This window comes from Mytilus galloprovincialis, chromosome 2 (genome assembly GCF_965363235.1).
Source record: "Mytilus galloprovincialis chromosome 2, xbMytGall1.hap1.1, whole genome shotgun sequence".
In the NCBI taxonomy this organism is placed as follows: domain Eukaryota; kingdom Metazoa; phylum Mollusca; class Bivalvia; order Mytilida; family Mytilidae; genus Mytilus; species Mytilus galloprovincialis.
In genome coordinates, this window is record NC_134839.1 from 84,352,840 (window position 1) to 84,368,815 (window position 15,976).

Here is a 15,976-nt window from a genome sequence, read left to right on the forward strand (position 1 = left end):
GATATTGAACAGGATTTTGTCTTGTCGACATTGAACAGGATGTTGTCTTGTCCATATTGACCAGGATGTTGTCTTGTCGATATTGATCAGTATGTTGTCCTGTCGGTATTGACAAAGGTGTAATCTTATCGGTATTAACCTTGATGTTGTCTTATCGATATTGACCAGGATGTCGCGTGTTGATATTGACCAGGATGTTGTCTTGGCGGTGTTGACCATGATGTGGCTTGTCGATATTGACCAGGATGTTGTCTAGTCGATTTCGACCAGGTTGTTGTCTTGTCGATACTGACCAGGATGTTGTCTTGTAGGTGTTGACCATGATGTTGTCTTGTCGATATTGACTGTGATGTTGTCTTGTCGATATTGACCAGGATGTTGTCTTGTCGATATTGACAATGATGTTGTCTTGTCCATATTGATAAGGATATTGTCTTGTCGGTATTGACCAGGATGTTGTCTTGTCGGTATTGACTATGGTGTTGTCTTGTCGAAATTGAACAGGGTGTTGTCTTGTCGATATTGAACAGGATGTTGTCTTGTCGAGATTTACCAGGATGTTGTCATGTGAATATTGACCATGATGTTGTCTTGTCCATATAGATCAGGATGATGTCTTGTCGGTGTTGACTATGATGTTGTCTTATCGGTATTGACTAGGATGTTGTCTTGTCGGTGTTGTTCATGATGTTGCCTTGTCGGTGTTGACCAGGATGTTATCTTGTCGGTGTTGTTCATGATGTTGTCTTGTCGGTGTTGTTCATGATGTTGTCTTGTCGATATTCACTAATATGTTGTCTTGTCGATATTGACCAGGGTGTTGTCTTGTCGGTATTGACCAACTGAGATATGTTGTCTTGGGACAGTAAAATCAAAAGTGCTTTTGCGAAGATACTGTCAGTCGTATACAGAGTTCCATTTTCAAGTATTTACAACGGCGATATTATTTGTCATTAGAGTTAAGGCTTATGTGTTGTCATTAATTATTGGATTTGAAACAAGCTAAGGTGGACCATTCTAATAATTCTCTTTGGTTTTGTGTTGATAATGTAGAGGCAAAAATTTACAAAACCTATCAATTATAAAGAGTTTTTATTTGAAAGTAACTGAGATATGAACATAACGTGTTGATTGAACTTCTGTTCCTTTTAAGGAAATGGTGGAGACACAAGATGCACATCAGCCAAAGGTTTCTGTTTCGACACACGTACAGAGACTTGCAGCAGTTCATCTGCAGTTTCAGGTCTGTGTTGTGGTGCACACCAATCTTGCTGTATAGACGACTGTAAAGGTAAAATAGCCAAAATATTTTTATTCATTTTGTATCATCATCATCAGAGATCAAATTACAAATACAAAACAAGAAAAGTTTATAACACTTGATCCTTATACAGCGCCTATAAATAAATGTTATGCACCAGCACTGATCATTATACAGCGCCTTTAAATAAACGTATGCAGAACCCTTGATCCTTATGTCGCCCTTCTAAATAAACGTATGCAGAACCCTTAATCCTTATACCGCGCTTCTAAATAAACAAATATACCAGTACTAGTATATCCCTCAATCCGTATACCGCACTGTACCCCTATTTTGTCATTTTTACATATTATATCTGTTTGTTTTGTTCACGCATCGTTTTATATAATGGTGTTTGATGCAACTGTCATACAAGTGAGAGGTTTAGCTAGCTATAAAACCAGGTTTAATTCACCATTTTTTACATAGGAAAATGCCTTATACCAAGTCAGGAATATGACAGTTAGTATCCATTCGTTTGATGTGTTTGTGCTTTTAATTTTGCCATTTGATTAGGGACTTTCCGTTTTGAATTTTCATCGGAGTTCATTATTTTTGTGATTTTACTTTTTTTATATATATATAAAACCCTTGACCATTTTTCCGCGCTCGTAAATAAAAGTATGTTACCCTCGATCTATATACCTCGCACCTAAAGAAAACTATTTATTGTTTAGATATTTGATTGTTTTTAAATTGCTGGAAAGGCTGACTCGGACTTTTACTTTATATTCAGAATTGGCATAAAGAGGGTCTCAAATCGTAAGAAAAAAATCTAGAATCGGCTTGAATTTTGGTAATGAAATTTTTAGGAGCTATTGAAATCTCAGTCTAAAAAAAAAGAGAGTGATATGGAGCAACATATTTGATTCGTAGGAATAAATCCAATGAACCCAAACATCTGACAAAATTCCACAACCTAGCCCCGACTGCATCCTTAATTATGCAATACGAACTTAAATTCGCTTGACGTCATCAATATTCACAATCGGAAGTTATGATCGAAGCAATATTTCTGCTGCCAGATTATTCGACCGAAATACGAGTGAATGTCTACAATTTTTTAAAGTGCAAAATCTTGGTGTTTACAGATCTTTGAGTTATTAGCAATAATATATAACATCTCCTTATTTTATGTAAGAAAGATTCAAACAATACGATGTTCGTGCAATACAAGACATCACATTAAGTTAATCGATTAAAGATTTTGATAAACTTCACTGAACTACACTAGATAAAGGCATGAATTGAATTCATTTCGAGGATACGAATCGAGACCTATTAGTACTATATAATTTCCTTAACACACCGAAATAATAGTCCAACATAACTAGATTTGACAAAACAAATCGGAATAATAGTCTAATGTAACTAGATTTGATCAAGCAATCTGAATAATAGCCTAATGTTTCTAGATTTGATCAAGCAATCTGAATTGTAGCCCAATGTATATAATGATAATGCAATCTGAATAATAGCCCAATGTATCTATATTTGATAAAGCAATCTGAATTGTAGCCCAATGTATATAATGATAATGCAATCTGAATAATAGCCCAATGTATCTATATTTCATAAAGCAATCTGAATTGTAGTCCAGTGTATCTAGATTTGATAAAGCAATCTGAATAATAGCCCCATGTATATAATGATAATGCAATCTGAATAATAGCCCAATGTATCTATATTTGATAAAGCAATCTGAATTGTAGCCCAATGTATCTAGATTTGATAAAGCAATCTGAATAATAGCCCAATGTATATAATGATAATGCAATCTGAATAATAGCCCAATGTATCTATATTTGATAAAGCAATCTGAATTGTAGCCCAATGTATTTATATTTGATAAAGCAATCTGAATTGTAGCCCAATGTATATATATTTGATAAGGCAATCTGAATTGTAGCCCAATGTATCTAGATTTGATAAAGCAATCTGAATAATAGCCCAATGTATCTAGATTTGATAAAGCAATCTGAATTGTAGCCCAATGTATCTAGATTTGATAAAGCAATCTGAATAATAGCCCAATGTATATAATGATAATGCAATCTGAATAATAGCCCAATGTATCTATATTTCATAAAGCAATCTGAATTGTAGCCCAATGTATCTATATTTGATAAAGCAATCTGAATAATAGCCCAATGTATATAATGATAATGCAATCTGAATAATAGCCCAATGTATCTATATTTGATAAAGCAATCTGAATTGTAGCCCAATGTATCTATATTTGATAAAGCAATCTGAGTTGTAGCCCAATGTATATATATTTGATAAAGAAATCTGAATTGTAGCCCAATGTATCTATATTTGATAAAGCAATCTGAATTGTAGCCCAATGTATCTATATTTGATAAAGCAATCTGAATAATAGCCAAATATATCTAGATTTGATAAACAAATAAATAAGGTCAACTAAAACTAATTAGGAGATTTTCATCCAGATATTTTTTTTAATGGGGCGGGTTTGAGGATTTTGTTTTTTTTAAATTTTATTTCAGATGAAACCCTCTAGTGAACTGTTCTTCATATATGCAAGTGTAATACTAGTAATAAGCTTATATCATGTACATACATGTATAAAGAATCGTATATAATTTTTCGAATTCTTACATAAATATCTCTGATTGGCAACAACTGTTCTACATGTAATAGCCGTTTTACAAGACCAGTAGACTACGTTTTCAGTTACAATTTTTTTTTCCAACATTTGAGATTTTGAATAAACTATTATATAAAGTATTTTAAAATATGATTGATATACTATGATAGGTTAACAGTTGTTTTTTTTTTAATTTACAGATGATGTTGCTTGCACGTGTTCAGATAAATGTGCCGAGGGTAGTTTTGATAGTGGACCGTGTTGCGATGGTAAAAGATGTTGTAGAGATACATGTAATGGTAGGTTAATTCTAATATTGCTTACTAAAATAAAACAAAGCAATATCTTTTTGAAATATTTAAACACACACACACATACGCATGTCTGTATATTGTTTATAACTAATGTGGATACATTTGTAAATGTCAAAACGACATGCAGATAGCAACAGGAAAAACAGTCGGAATTAAATGAACTCCAAAGTCATGTGTGACGTGTCAGTATGATAGACCTCTGCCACTATACATTCTGTTGAAGTGTGGTTAGGTGCGTCGACAGGATAAACCTCTTAAGCTATGTATGCATGTAGAATTATACAAACTGCGTCGACAGGGTAAACCTCTACACATATGCATGCATGCGAAGTACGACCTGATGCGCCAACAGGGTTATGGTCATTGTTGAAGGGCGCAATAACCGCTAACAAGAACTCTCTTACAAAAATATTTCCATGACTTCCTTACCAATACTTTCATTTTTTTTAATTTATGTACATAGTCAAAATAAAGCTATATATTCAAATTGCAGATGATTGGTGTGCAGCTGTAGGAGGAGTATGTGAAGGCCGATGTAACGGACAAACCTCTAACGAAGTAGGCGAATGTTGTGGTGGAAATAAGTGCTGTAACAGTAAGCTATACTATACATGATAATGTAAGGAGAGAGAGAGAGAGAGAGAGAGAGAGAAAATTAAAACAATGAAATATTAATAGATAAAATCTTTTGTATACTTTGGTTATGCTATTGACGAAAACATTGGCTGTAAATTTATATCTATTTAATATGCTATTTCTTTTTTGGGTTTAGGGGGAGGCCTGATAAGAATATTTAAATGTAAAGAAAGCAATTTTAGTGTAGTTTTGATTATGAAAATGAAACAGTAGTTTTTAAACGATTAAAAAAGCCATTCCGGCTATTTTAAAATCTTTAAAATCTTACTTGTTAGATTAACGACTCGGGTATACATGTTCGTTCGTATACATGGGGTGACCGTAATTGGGTGCTATGTTTATCAGGACTTCTGATCATTTTTCACTTTTTGTTAATTATCTTTTGAACTTTAACAAAAGTAAATAGACCTTCAAATAGCTTAATTGTTAAAGATTAATCTCTTTACCAATGTAATTTGGTTGGTTTGAAATAAAGATAAAATTATACTAACTAATACTATCATAATTAAACACGCAGTATATATTGTATAATAAAAGTCATGGGAACACGCAGTATATGTTATATTGAAAGAAAAAGTCACCAAATGATGTATTTATTATGAAGAAAAAACACCAAAAGCAAAGACATGTAAAAGCTTCAAAATTCAATAAAAGAAATATGATTTTTCTTCACAAGATCAAAAGAGCCACTGATTATTATTGCCTTTAAACATTAGCATTATGACAGAGTTAGTATTCACTTCAAATGCATTGACTATATATATTATATAGGATAAACCATGTGAGCTACTTGAAGCAACTTGCCAAGTGCAGACGATTGTAAATGGATTTTGTGCAACACCAAATCCTCTAAGCATGGGCTGGGCCAGCGCTCAACATGCAGGTATTAAAATTAATTAAATAAACTAAAAGAGTGGGTATACTTGAGTTACATATGTTTGACATGGGATGGGCCAGCGCTCAACATGTCACTCGTAGAGAGGTATTTTGAAGTAACATATAATTGTTCTTTGAATTATGCTTCGGGCTCTTGTAAATACTCTCTTTTAAAAGGCTCGCTTTGCTATTAGGTTCACATTGTTTGAGGTTTCATTCAATACTCTACGAGTTATGTTTCTGTTTGATGTATACTAAAGTGGCTCGTGACTTTCTCCTTAAAGTATATGGTGAAAGTTATTTGAAGTCACGGTACCACATCTACACTCTGTCGTCAAGTGCAAGTGCCGCGATAGATGCTCGAATAATGTGAATTTAATTGAGATATGTATTTTATTTTTTATTTTTTAAATACATATCAATTGCTAGCATGTTGCCCGTAACGCCAATTTTATATTTTGTATTTTTTATTATATTATGTTTTTATTACTTTTGTATATATATTATGTCTTGAATACAAGCCTGTGTAATTATATATAATAAATATTAGTCATTCTTAATTGATTTGATTACTTTAACTTAGGTGGCAATTTGCTATACTTCATCAGTCGTTCTAATTCTGCATCTATGACAGATCTAATCTGTACCGTTACACACATTTAAATCTTAAACAGCTGGAGAAAGTTCATCGCTCGTTCAAATCTTTATCAATAGAAACACGGCTCATAAACTATATATATTATATAGGATAAACCATGTGAGCTACTTGAAGCAACTTGCCAAGTGCAGACGATTGTAAATGGATTTTGTGCAACACCAAATCACAAATGCTGTAAACGCTGTAAGTATCGTAAATAATATTCTGAATATTCATATGACATCTTGTATACTTCAGATTAGGCACATTTAGCTTTTTTAGTTTGAATGAGTAGGTAAGAGAAATGACTTAAACATGTTAAGCAAAACAATTTTCTTTTTTGATACTCCAGTTACTTATTCAAATAACAATAGTATTCATTAATTTGTCAGGGCCTACATCTTATATATTTGGCGGTTATCATTTTGAATAATTCATATCGTTTTTACCATATTTCGTATTTTTAAGTCAATTTTTATTTTTCGTAAACTTTCTCCAGTATGCTTGAATTTCGATCTTCATAACTACGTTAGTGTTAAGATTGACAAAAAGAAGCACCCTTTGATTTGTATAATCTTTTGATTTGTCATTCATGAAGTATAACTAGTAAAGTATTCAATGGTATTATTTCCATAGTTAGATACAACATGTGACTTATGAAAAGAAGGTATTCTAAACCGAACAATATTACTCTTATTGGAATTGACATTCAAAATGAATGAATGTAGACTATTTTGATTTAGAAAATTATCTGGATTTTAATTCCAGTTATAGGTCTTTTAACACTTCATTTGCCGCATTATTCATATTGCCTAGGGGTATACCCATTCAAGTCTTTCTACAGAGACAAATTAATAAATTCGGATAAGATGCCTTTTAAATATACCATTTTATTCTCGCAACAGTTACACAAAACTGGCGTATCATGTGGATTTGGTGTAAGTTTTTTCTTTCACTTTCAATGCAAAATAAAAGAAATATGCGTGTTTGAAAAAAGGCAGCCTAATATTGAAAACAAGTTTTGATTTTTGTTAAATATAGGCTAGGACCCTTTAGATGTTACTAAATAGATGGGATTCGTTATTCAATTAAAATTAAAGCTGTACTCACATTAAGTTAAATATAAAAGTAGTAAGCTAAAGTGAGTTATATTTTCACTTTTAAAGAGAAATAATCAGATTCTATATAAACTAACTAGAAATTGCAAGAAGCTGAGATCGATATAAACAGTATAGTTTAACCTTAAGATGTGTTAAGATAATTGTCTAAAAGGTATAATCATAGTGCTGTCACCGGGGAAACGAGGGTGACTTGTCGGGTGTGCAACAAGAGCCTGACTGAATGACCTCTTGTTACTGAATCTGTGTGATGCACCTGATCACACAACGAATGATTGCTCTGAATAGCAATAAGAACTCTGGAACTTAAACTCTGGTGCAAACAAACTAACTACTGAGACTCTGGAACTAGCGATGAATAAACCAATAATTCAGCATGGAATACTAATACTTTTATTACAGATGGACTGTGTCCAAATCTTGCTTATAGAAATTATAAACAAGTATTTATACAAAATTAAATTGACTAGTATAGACATAACAAATAACAATTAATTTGAGTGATGTTGTTCACTGACAAAGATTAAACTATTTTTAGAACTTGAAGAATAAATATTAAATGATAATCTGATTATGACAATTAAGAACATACATTATGAATAAGGTAAAATGGCACTAATTAGCAAACAGAGTATAACATGTCACTCAATGTCAAAACTGAGAATTAAATGCATATCAAAGTATGTTGATTTTAAGTCCTGGATACGAAATGTAAATAGAAACGAAATTATAAAATATAAGACTTATAAAACACAAATAATTAAAGTCTAAAATAATAAAAATTGAGAATTTTATATTAAAGTCCAAAATAATAACTGAAGCTGCTTTTTCTTCGGTCACATATGCCTCTCCTCCCAATTAAGTCCGTCCTCGGACTAAGCACGATCTGAATCGGCCTCCTCTGCGGTGGTTATAGTGTCTGTTGTTGTAGTTGGGTCGCTGTTGACTGGAAGACAACATGTAATTTTCATGCCGAAGGCTTTGAAGTTCTTCTGTCAGCTGTTTAACAGAATTTTCTTGAGATTGAAGATTGGAATGAAGGTCTGATTTTTCATTTTTTAATGTTTGTATTTCGTCTGTAAATTCGGTTGAACGCATATAGTAAAGATCTTGCACCTTTATCACAGTCTTGTCTTTTTCAATTACTTGGTCCTTTAATTCTTGAATTTGATTCACATATTCATGTACGTTCATACGCGAAGCACTTTCTTCTTTCTGTTGACGAAAGTTTTCAAGTTCTTGCTTGAACTGGTCTCTCTCTGATTCGATGATTTGCTGATTCTTTAATTGAATTTTGAGTGCCTCGATGCACTTTTGCTGTTCTAGATTTGTATTCTGTTCCTTGAATATTTTCTGTTTTACAATTTTTAGTTCTGTTTTGAGCACATTTACAATGTCCAAATATTGCACGAACGCTGAATTTCTCATACCTGAGAACGGTAAAGCTCGGATGATGTTTTTGCGCTCGATATAGCTGTGTATTCTAGCTATATCACGTTCTTTTTGCTTTCTAGATTTCACATGAACTGATGTACTTTGTCTGTCTTTTGCTGCTTTTGAAAAACACTTTGTAGAATAATGTCCGAATTTTCCACACGAATAGCATCTTTGATTGATTGAATTGCATAAATAAAATTTGTGAAATTTGCCACATCTTCCACATGCTGGACTGTAACCTGACTGGATGTTCCATGGTCTCCATTGTGGTCTGAAGCTGTACTCCATCACTGAATATTGTCTACGCTACTTGTCTGGGGAACTCGCTTGGCTGCTTGAGGTCTCTGGATCGTGTGCTGAGCATAGAAGTCAGCACGCCGTCGTCGTCCACCAATCTGTCACCGGGGAAACGAGGGTGACTTGTCGGGTGTGCAACAAGAGCCTGACTGAATGACCTCTTGTTACTGAATCTGTGTGATCTGCACCTGATCACACAACGAATGATTGCTCTGAATAGCAATAAGAACTCTGGAACTTAAACTCTGGTGAAAACTAACTACTGAGACTCTGGAACTAGCGATGAATAAACCAATAATTCAGTATGGAATACTAATACTTTTATTACAGATGGACTGTGTTCAGTGTAAAGTCCTGAGTCCAAATCTTGCTTATAGAAATTATAAACAAGTATTTATGCAAAATTAAATTGACAAGTATAGACATAACAAATAACAATTAGTTTGAGTGATATTGTTCACTGACAAAGATTAAACTATTTTTAGAACTTGAAGAATAAATATTAAATGATAATCTGATTATGACAATTAAGAACATACATTATGAATAAGGTAAAATGAACAGAGTATAACATGTCACTCAATGTCCAACTTGAGAATTAAATGCATATCAAAGTATGTTGATTTTAAGTCCTGGATACGAAATGTAGATAGAAACGAAATTATAAAATATAAGACTTATAAAACACAAATAATTAAAGTCTAAAATAATAAAAATTGAGAATTTTATATTAAAGTCCAAAATAATAACTGAAGCTGCTTTTTCCTCGGTCACAGTGCCATCAAAACCCATGGCAGTACATATTGAGACTCTTGCTCTCAATCTTACGCTTATAGTTGAATAATAAAATTTGAAACTATTTTTTTATGCCCCATTTATGGGCATTATGTTTTCTAGTCTGTGAGTCCGTTCGTCCGTGCGTTCGTTCGTTCGTTCGTTTGTCTGTCCGTTCGTCCGTTCGTTCCGCTTCAGGTTAAAGTTTTTGGTCAAGGTAGTTTTTGATGAAGTTGAAGTCCAATCATTTTGAAACTTAGTAAACATATCAATGCAAAATTAGACATTTTATCGCACTTTCACGGTACACAGAACATAGAAAATGATAGTGCGGATGGGGCATTTGTGTACTGGGAACACATTCTTGTTTACATCTAGTTATCTTCGAAAACCTTGCATTTCTTTGAAAAAAATATAGCGAAATTGATACTTATGTACGATGAAAATTAGCCAAAGAAGTTTTTTGAGTCAAAAATTAATGGCAAACATCATTTTCTATTTCATGAACAAAAAATGAAAAACGATATATCATGTCAACTCTGATCATAAGAAAGTTGATACCTTTTATAGAAATTTAAGTGAATAATATTACTATATTTACAGGTGGACATGATTGTGGCGGAACGTGCAAACCGAGAAAGGATTGTAATGGTATTGTAAGTGACAGCGGCCCAGACTCATGTTGTAAGAACAAAAAATGTTGCTTAATGCCATAGTAAGTATTCAACAAAACTTGTAAAAGGCTGAATAAAATCGACTGACAATATGAAAAATGTGTAAAAGGCCGTCCAATGCCGTCCCGTTACGATATCAATTACACAAAATTTCACAAATAAAGATACTCGAATTAAATCAGTACTTCCTATTTCAGAACAGTATAAATGAAAAAAAAATAATTTTCAACATTAGCATGAATAAGTATGTCAATACATTCATATTCATTTTATTCATTTTAAATTTGAGCAAATAAAATGTGCTTAAACAGAGCTTTTTTGCATCTTGCCAATGTCTGTTTCAAAGAAGTTTTGTTTAAATCAGAGTGTTTTTTATTTTTAGTATGATTTATCCCTCTCGAAAACAAGATACTTGTATCAATATTTGCTGCTTTTTAAAACGAAATTGACTGTGCCCAGGAAATAAAAATTTTAGAAACAGAATATGAAATATTTAACAGTTTATGGATGTAGAGTGGTCAAAAGTTGTTGAGATAACCGTTTTCAATTACAAGATATAACATAATTTGTATACACAAATATAAGGTAACGATATTACTTAGAGCTAAGTGAAATTCCGTAGGAACATAAAAAACCTATGAATTATAAGAATTTTCACTTTGGTAAGCGTCAGGGGGATAAATGTTAAACGATGCATCATAGATATCATATTCATATAAGAACGGTGAGTTATTCAAATTATCTTTAAATATGATTACTATCAGGGAATATAAACCCTACATGTATACCGGGAATGTCACATTCTATTCCATGTCAAAGAAACAATAAACACTTAATGGCCATAGATAGAGGCATGTTATATAAAAAGACAAAGACACGAGAAAAGTACTGACAGATTGATTGATTGATTGTTGGTTGCTTAACGTCCAGTGGCAAATATTTCATGCATATTCAGGACGAGAACAAGTTCACAATAAATACAATAGGTAGGTTGATACAATAGAGGCCATCTTGGATGATGGTCGGGGAAATTTGGACTGCCACAGGAAAATGAGGGTATATTGGATACGGACAGAAATTTTGCCTTGTAACAGGCCACCTACGGACCCCTCAAAGAGTTGTTGCAAGGGTTCTTAACGTACAAAGAGCGTGGCACTCTCTTTACACGAGGCATCGGATTTAACGTCCCCCTTCTGACCGGACGTGACTGCCAACTTGATACATCCCACACAGCCAAACGGACGCCCCACTTCGGCAAGCGTTTTACTGCCGGTCGGGAGAAGACCAAGTGACCATATTTCTATTCCCCAGTCACCCTTGGGGGTAGGTACTGACAGAAATTTCAATTCAAAGAAAATTAAATTTACCAGTAAGCACAGCTGCATCATGAATATGTTATATAATTGAATAATTTAATTTTGGATGTAACGCGTCTTCTGATTGGCTGACGTTATTTTGTTATCAGCCCATAGACATAATTTAGTCATGTGACCGTGACGTCAGCAACGTTTTTCATGGTTTTCTACGGTTTGAAATGAAATTTAGAATTAAATTATAAGAAATGACTGTAATATTTTGACTGTCTATTCGAAATAACATAAAAAATGTGGTGCACACTGTTAAATAACCCGCTACGCGCGTTATTCAGTGTGCACCAAATTTTTTATGTTATTTCTTCATAGACAGAAAAAATATTACAGTCATTCCTTAAATAAAGAAAACTTAAAAATTTTTAAATGCATCAATGAATATAAGAAAATAATAAAGTATCAACACACACCGTTTTGATTTATTTTGTAGATGAAGAACCAAGAAATAAAGAAGACATTCCATGAAGAGTAAACAGAAGATAAATATTAAGAACAAACGATCACAAAATTGAGTGTATCTTTTTCTTTATAGAAGTATTCACTGCAGTCACTGTACCGATGAATCATTGATATATACGTTCAGGTACTTTGACATTTCCATTCTATGTTACAATAATTTGAGTTCTTTTTTCATCATAAGTTCACCTGACTCAAAGGGCCAAGTGAGCTTTTCTCATCAATTGGCCTTCGTCATCCGTCTTCGCACAATAATTTTACTCTGCTTTGTCCATGTTGACCAATTTATAAATATACGTGATGAACAATTGACATTTCCAATACATTTACTTGTGTATGTGGTGTTGTTATTTTCATTCACTCTGTTGAACCATAAATGTATAGGCGGGTACATTGTTAACATCTGTTGAGGGGAATGCAGATAAAACAGGTCTCTTGCCCTATTAGACTTTAAAAGGGAATACTAAATCAAATACTGCATTTAAATAGTATAAGCTTATCCTGATATCAACTATGCAACTACTTCTTATAGATATCCTGAGAACATAACGCTTGCAGTAAATACATATTAGTTTCGGTTTAGAGATGTTTCCGTGCCCAAATTAAACCTGCATGCAATCCCTGAAATGGTTCACTAGGTGTACGATATTGAACAAATTTTGACCTTTGTTATCTGAATTGACAATCATGACAAGACACAAAATTAACAGTTTAACAATTTTCCCCATCCCAAGAATTGTTTTTTTTCTCTCAAACGATCTAACGTATTTTTAATTACACTATGACCACCTAACCGGGAGTAATAACCCTTACATATTTTTTAAATAGGGAGAATATGCTGTCTTCCAAATAAGGGATATCATGTGTATATTCGTATTCATTTCGTTGGTCCTTTTAACTTGTGTCGTGTCTTTTACCCCTGTTACACAAATTAATATAAAAAAGAAGATGTGGTATGATTGCAAGTGAGACAACTCTCCACAAGAGACTAAAATGACACAGAAATTAACAACTACAGGTCACCGTAGGGCCTTCGACAATGAGCAAAGCACATACCGCATAGTCAGCTATAAAAGGCTCCGAAATGACAATGTAAAACAATTCAAACAAGAAAACTAACGGCCTTATTTATGTACAAAAATGAACGAAAAAGAAATATGTAACACATACACAAACGACAACCACTGAATTACAGGCTCATGACTTGGGACAGGCACATACATACATAATGTGACGGGGTTAAACATATAGACGGGATCCCAACCTCCCCCTAACCGGGGACAGTAGTAAAACAGTACAACATAAGAACGATCTATAAAAATCAGTTGAAAAGGCTCAACTCATCTTAACATTACTTTAGGCCACACCAATTTGATCCCTAGTTCTCTGGATTTGCGAGCTCCTCTATTGGAGAAATTGACTTTTCAATTTAAAAAAAAACACTCTCGCAAATTTGTGGTCTGCATGCCGCTCCAAATCTAGTTTCTCCGTAAAAATTATGCAAAAATAATAATATTAGATGACCAAAAAACATGTTTATAAGATCCATCGTCATACCCGATCCTTGTTTCAACAGGCATATATTAATGAAATAAGTTATAAATCCCCATGAACTTTAAAAAAAATTATCACTGATCAATTTGATTTTGAAGGAAATGTCATTTTCCCCTGCATGCAAGCTTAAGTCTTCTTTTTATTCATAATGTGGAATTAAAAGAGTTCCAACGAGACCAAGGTGATGGTATTGGGATTGGCATTCTCACCATAATTAGGGATGTGAATTCACAGCCACTTGTCTAAGATTGTTTTCCTATGCGACAGGGTTTATATATATAAAAAGATGTGGTATGAGTACCAATGAGACAACTCTCCATCCAAGTCACAATTTGTAATAGTAAACCATTATAGATCTGGGCTTTCACACGAAGCCTTGGCTCATACCGTACAGCAAGCTATAAAGAACCCCAAAGTGACAAGTGTAAAACCATTCAAACAGGAAAATAAACGGGCCTGACTTAGGACAAGTGCAGCGGCTTTAAACGTTTTTTATATAGGTATTAACATTCACCCTTATCTGAAACAATAGTGTAACATCTAACCACTTGTTTTATTGATTTTGTATTTACATTGTGTAATAGATCAAACGTATTCGTTCAGTGTGTGTTCACTTGTGTTAATATGTCTTTTGGTTGAGTTAAGTTATTTCAATTGATATTTGTAGTGTGTCTTTCTATGTTGAAATGTTACACTATTGTAACATCTAGTGTTATTAATGGTAATGCTCTATTCTGGTATCTATGTTGAGTTTATTAACTATATGAAGCACAAAGGTGTCTACATGTTGATTAAATCTAGGAATGATGTTCTTATGCCGATGACACGATTTGTCGATTTGTAAATGTGTTGAATAGTTTATGATATCGAAAACCGTTCAATGTACTGAGATTTCTGACGTTTAAATCAAAAACGAGCGAATCAAACAAACTGAGATATGTTAACACCATAAGATGGTGAAAACGTAACCATCTAAAAATGAATAATTAAAAAAAAGGAAATGAAAAATCATCTTTTTTTTCGAAAATTTGGTAGTAAGTTTTCTGTTAAATATATAGGTATCAAGATCCAGGAAAGGGCAGTGTTCATTATTAGTATTAGTTTTATCTAAAGTCAGTTCAGTCAGATAAATATCTTTAATGTACATATACTAAAGTCGTCATTTTTGAGAGTCAATATATCATCCAAATATCTAACCGTGTTAATAAATTGTTGTAACATATGTTGTTTCGATGGGTCTTTGCTGATTTCAGTCATACATTGTATTAATTCATTACAATATAGAAACAGCGAACAAAAATGTTATCTAGTAAAATGTCCAGTTATCGTAACACAGCAGGTCCAACTGACATAGTTCCTTTGTGTGTTTTTATTAAAATGCTCAAAAAGTGTTTGGACATTTATATTCTCATTTTGACTTTTTAAATGCCCATTTAATGACAAAATGTCATAGGCGATTATGAGGCAATGTGTGATATAGTGTATATAGGGTAGAAAATCAAAACTTTGAACAAATTCGAAATCAACAATATTAGCAAGCAATTCATCAAATACTTTAAACGAATTTTTGACACTCCAAATGTAATCAATTTCACTTTTTCAAATATTTATATAAAGATCTTGTATGAGTGTCATTGACACAACCTTCCATCCAAGTGATAATTTATAAAAGTAAACCATCATAGGTCAAAGTACGGACTTCAACACGGAGCATTGGCTCACACCGAACAACAAGCTATAAAAGGCCCCAGAAATTACTAGAGTAAAAGCATTCAAACGGGAACACCAACGGTCTAATCTACATAAAAAACGAGAAACGAGAAACACTTGGGTGATGAAACACATCAGCAAACGACAACTACTGAACGTCAGATTCCCCAAAGGCCTTTTAGAACAATTTATTACCGGGTTTTTTATTATAA

General features: G+C 33.1%; 2 long non-coding RNA genes across 2 annotated transcripts; both read left to right on the forward strand.

Moving 5' to 3' along the window:
• Positions 1–1,098: 1,098 nt before the first annotated feature.
• LOC143062441 (uncharacterized) lies at positions 1,099–4,819 on the forward strand. The gene is made up of 3 exons (XR_012974753.1): positions 1,099–1,291; positions 4,112–4,210; positions 4,719–4,819. It is a non-coding gene; the product is annotated as an uncharacterized LOC143062441 (long non-coding RNA).
• A 1,683-nt stretch (positions 4,820–6,502) lies between these two features.
• On the forward strand, positions 6,503–12,837 carry LOC143062442 (uncharacterized). Its single transcript, XR_012974754.1, has 3 exons — positions 6,503–6,578; positions 10,604–10,715; positions 12,475–12,837. It is a non-coding gene; the product is annotated as an uncharacterized LOC143062442 (long non-coding RNA).
• The last annotated feature ends 3,139 nt before the right edge of the window (positions 12,838–15,976 follow it).